Source organism: Adiantum capillus-veneris, chromosome 3 (genome assembly GCF_014529385.1).
Source record: "Adiantum capillus-veneris isolate H3 chromosome 3, ASM1452938v2, whole genome shotgun sequence".
Lineage (NCBI taxonomy): Eukaryota > Viridiplantae > Streptophyta > Polypodiopsida > Polypodiales > Pteridaceae > Adiantum > Adiantum capillus-veneris.
In genome coordinates this window covers 14,665,879-14,671,321 of record NC_140933.1, presented here as the reverse complement: position 1 = coordinate 14,671,321, position 5,443 = coordinate 14,665,879, and positions in this window count along the sequence as shown.

Here is a 5,443-nt window from a genome sequence, read left to right as displayed (position 1 = left end):
AAGCCCACGATTTTTTCAGCTCTCCCTTTCCTTTAGGAAAAGTTGGGCACTAGCCCACATGCCCACTTGCCACCTCTTCTACCTACTTTTGACTTTTTGCCACTTTCTCTCTCTTCTCTCCTCAAGGGTGCCCAAATCTAGGCGTGGGATTTTGGGGCTGATTCTTCTTCTTCCTCAGCTCCTCAAGCTTTAATGGAAAGCTTTCTCAACTTCATACTCAGCCCATAGCTCATATCCACCCTTTCCTACATCATTTCAATGCATCTCCTACCTCACTAGCTCTCATTTTCTCTCTCTAAGCTCTTTCTCATAACCAAAGTTTGAGATTTGCTGCTGTAATTTGAGCATTCTCAGCCTCATAATATCACTAAAATCTCATCATTAATCCATCATTAGTCTACCATAAGTTCTCTACACATTGCGGGCAATGCGGTGAAGACTAGTACCACAAAACTAGTCAAGAAGTACATGTTTTAATTTTCTGTTTCATAACAGAAAATTTCCAGCCCACATTAGCTCAAAAATTGGTGGTTTACGGCCTCGAGAACCTTTATCAAAGATCGGGCAACCTCGGTGCTTCATTTGGTGTCATTCTACATCAATTTTGCGGTCATTTTAGCTCATTTTGGAGGCATTTTGAAGGCACTTTTGGCTACAACTATTGGTGGAGTTCAAAATAGCAAATAGAATTTCAGATTTGACTCCAAATTCAACATCAAATCTCAAGGCAAAGCTGAGTTATATCATCCCCATCTACTCCGGCACATTTGGAGTATATTTGGTAATCATAATTGTCATTTTTGTGCTTATTCATAATCCCTTTTTTCATTACCGCATCTCCCATTTCTCACATGCTTTTGTAAAAGGGTAGACACCATTTCAAGAGTCTTGAAATAGGACCCCCTTGCTTGCAATTTCACATATCACTAAGCATTATGGGTAACAAGGAGATAGCTATGTTCAATGGCATCGGATTTCACACATGGCAAGTGAAACTCAAGGGTCATCTAATGAGAAAAGGGCTATGGAGTATCATAACCACTGATGCACAAAACCTCACGGCACAACAAATCCGAGAGCGTCAAGCCAAGGATGAGAAAGCCCTACGCATTCTCATCACTAGTGTGGCGGATGATATCATTCACCACTTAGATGAAGCCACATCGGCCAAGCAAGCATGGGAGACTTTAGAACGCACATTTGGGGCAAAATCTAAGCACTCTAAAATATCTCTCAAGATGCAATTATATGGTCTAGCAATGTATGAAAATGAAACACTATCTAGTCTTGTTAATAGGCTAAAAAGCTTATGCACTCAACTTTCATACATTGAGTGTCATATAGATGATGATGATAAAGTTGCGGTTCTTCTAAAAGCACTTCCTTCTACATATGACAATATTGTAACCGTACTTAAGGAAAAAGAGCCTATCCCTACACTAGAAAGTGTAATCAACTCTCTCCAAGAGGACCATAACAACAAGCACCCACACAATGAAACTAATGCATCAAAAGCACTCTATGTTTCAAGTTCAAAGCACACTAAGGCTTGCAAGCATTGCGGGAAGTACAACCACTTATCTTCCGAATGCTACAAAATCAAAAAATGTGTGAAGTGCGGGAAATTGGGGCATCCACCTCAATTTTGTACCAAAGGCAATGGTGGCAATGGCGACAACGGCGGCAAGAAGGTTACCTTCAAAGGTAAACGTGTCAACTATGTGCAAAGTGAAAGTGATGATAGTGATGATGAAGATCAAAGAGCTCACTCCGACAATGATGAAGTGAATATGGTAACTTCCGCTTTCTCTTCACCCTCTACTTCTATTTCTTCTTCAAATAAACATGCTAAGGGCCAACTCAAATATAGCTACAGTGAAGGAAATGATATTTATTAGAAAGAAGGATGCTACCCTAAACACACTATGTTGAATCTCAATTGTGAAGTTGCATTTCTCATGTGAGAACCTCTTATGTTGTATCTTTGTAGACATGAGTGATGAATCCAATTGAGAACCACTCATGATCACATTAGAACCTTAAGTGTTGAATCCATCTCTCTATGTTGTAAAGAGCATGAATGATGAATCCAATTGAGAACCATCATGACTCTTACCTTCTTCCTGTTGAGAACCTTAGCTTGTGTGTAAGCATGTGTTTAAGGGGGAGATTGAAGAGTATAAACACAAGCTCACACTCACTCTTACCTAAACCATGCGGGAACAATCTCTATCCCTAGAACATTCTAGGCCTTCCATCATAAGCCTATATAAGAGAAGGCTCTCAAGCATGTAACTCAATCTCTCATTTGCATAATAGAAGGTTGCATTCTCTTTCTCTATTGTGTACATTCTCATTTACACTCACACACACTCACTATGAATGCTTCACATGAGCATCCACCCTAGCCGAGGCCCAACAGCAGGGATACTTACGTATAGGGTACATGAGAAGGAGATTAAGGTGCCTAAAGTAAAGACCCTACCATTGCCACCACGTAAAAGTATTCCTAATGCTTTTACCTTGTTCTTTGATGTAGCTTTTCGACGAGCCACAGAGAAAGCAGGGGGAGGGCTAGTGTTGCTCAACCCAAGTGGAGAGGTGGTCATGAAAGAGAAGGTCAATCTACCAGGTTCAACTAGCAACAATTAAGCAGAATACGACACACTACTTCATGGTTTGAAGATGTGCATTGGCCAAGGGATACAACGTCTCATGGTAAAGGGAGATGCACTTCTCATTGTTAAATAGGTTTTAGGCATTTGGGCATGCAAGAATGAAAGCTTAAGGACAAAAGTTCATGCCATTCGTAGGATGTTTAATCAATTTGAAGAAGTGCAACTGTATCATATTCCTAGGAAACAAAATGAAGATGCCGATTTACTTGCACAACAAGCAGTTACATGTGTTGAGAAAGAAGTACAGGTCATCATGGTGGCAGTAGTTGTCAAGCAACCGAGATACCAAGGGTTGGAGTCATTGGCTCCCATTATTGGCTACATTTTGGAGGGCGAGTTTCCACAAGACTTCACTAAAGCTCAGAAAAGGAGACTCATGAAGAAGGCAAGTTTCTATCTCTTCCTAGAAGGCTCCCTCTATCAAAGAGGGAAGGATCAAGTGTGCAGAAGAGTACCAACTATCGAGGAAATTCCAGCCATTCTAAAAGGTTTGCATGAAGAGGCATGTGGTGGTCATTTTGCCCAAGAATTAACTGTGAAGAAGATTTTGCTTGCGGGGTATGTTTGGCCAAGTTTGCATGTGGATGTTCAACATTGGTGTAAAAGCTGCCACAATTGTCAAATTAATGGAAACAAGCATCTGTTACATGGTCCACGACAGTTAGTCCTTGCAAATGGACCCTTTGAAAAGTGGGGCATTGATGCTATGGGTCCTCTGCCTAGGACAAAAAATGGTAAACTCTACATTCTAGTGGCTGTAGACTATATGACTAGGTGGGTGGAAGCTCAAAGTGTGGCAAGAGTGAATGAGAGGACAGTTAGCAAGTTTGTGTACACTCACATTTGTTGCAGATTTGGCACACCTTTGGAGATTGTTTCTGATAATGTTCCAGGGCTTAGGAAGGGCTTGCTCACAGAAGTTTGTGAAGAGCTTCACATTCTACATCGTCATAGCACACCATACTACCCACAGTCAAATGGTTTGGTGGAAAAGGCTAATGGTGTCATTGCAGGAATCATTAGAAAGATGGTGCAAAACAAGACAAAATTATGGGATGACATATGGGGAAGCCACGGAGTTCACACCATTTCACTTGGTCTATGGTCAAGAGGATTTACAGCCTATCGAGCTCAACATTCCAACAATGCGGCTTCATGGAAAAGGTGCACAAGATGATCAAGAGGTATGGATGGATTGACTTCTTACGTTAGTGGAGCTTGAGTGGAAAAGAGAAGCAGCTTACGAGTGCTACATGAGGAAAGCCACACAAGTGAAAGAAAAGCTCGATAAGAAACTGAAGGACAAAGGCATCAAGGAAGGAGAGCTTGTTCTAAGGTATGACAATCGACTTGAAAATCGTTTTGATGCCAAGTTTGAAACTAGATGGCAAGGGCCATACATAGTTAAGAAGGATTTCAATTCAAGTTACTATCAACTTATGGACTTGAATGGGAAAGAGCACTCTAGGAAGGTAAATGGTTATCGCTTGAAGCCCTATTTGAGTCCCCTTCTACCAAAGGATCTACCAAAGATCTGTCAAGAGGCCGCTGTCTCATGTAAGTATTGTTACATGAAGCATGAGTGTAACTCCAGCCAAAATTTTGAGGGCCCAAACAATGAAGATCTCGTCAAGGACTCTGAAGCACTCTCTTTGGCAAAGATGCTCTATGATGGTACATGAACATACCATTATCCTAGGGGAGGGCTAATGATAGCCGTTTTTCGGCTCTCCATAATTGCCATAGTAAGTTACTCCACCCTACCAATTCACCCAAACGCTATGGCTATCCCTACCATTTCACTGTAAATAGGCGTGTGTGAGTTAGGGGGCTTTTCCCATATCTTCTTAAAATCCTCAGCTAGCTAGTCACTGAGCTAGTTGAGTCAAAAAAATAAAATAAACCAAAAAATATATATATATATTATGGCCTCTTTGTGTGTAAATATTTCATTGTATATATGGCCTAAATATAGGGATTTTTTATAATTATTTTGGTATTTTATTTAAATACTTCTACTTAGGTGTTTGTTTTATTAAACCTGTGTATGCCTTCTTTCACCCTCTTACACCATAAGTATATTTTTTTCCAATATGTACATACTCTAACCTCATATTTTTCCTTTATACAAATCACTCCCACATTTTCACCCTAACCCTCGTAAAAACAAAAAATTGATTTCTACTCATTGGTCACGTTTATTATATTATTTACTTGCATACCTTTTCCTCTTTCACCCAAAATAATACCAAGAGGGACCATACACTACAAGAGGTTGTGTGCTCTTGTGACGCTGTTAGCGACCAAAATACACTGGGTTTTTATAACCCCCGGCGTCGCTAAAACCGTCGCTACGAGCGTCGCTATGAGCGTCGCTATAGGCGTCGCTATATGCGTCGCTATATAGCGACGCTCATAGCGACGCATATAGCGACGCCCATAGCGACGCATATAGCGACATTTACACAGAAGACTATAGCGACGCTCATAGCGATGCTATAGAGCCATAAATAGCGACGCCCGAGAGAATTTTTTTTTGGTGGCAGGGTATTGAATGCCCTGCCACCCATCAACCTTATTGTACTTGATTCACTTTTTAAAAAAAGTGCAAGGGTAGATAATAGACCCAAAATAGTCACCCACAAGACGCATTGTTTGCAAAATTGACAATTGTACACATCATAGGCAAAATGAATTGATTGGCAAATGTAATAATGACAATTGTACAACATCATAGGCATAAAGAATTGATTGGCAAAAGGAAC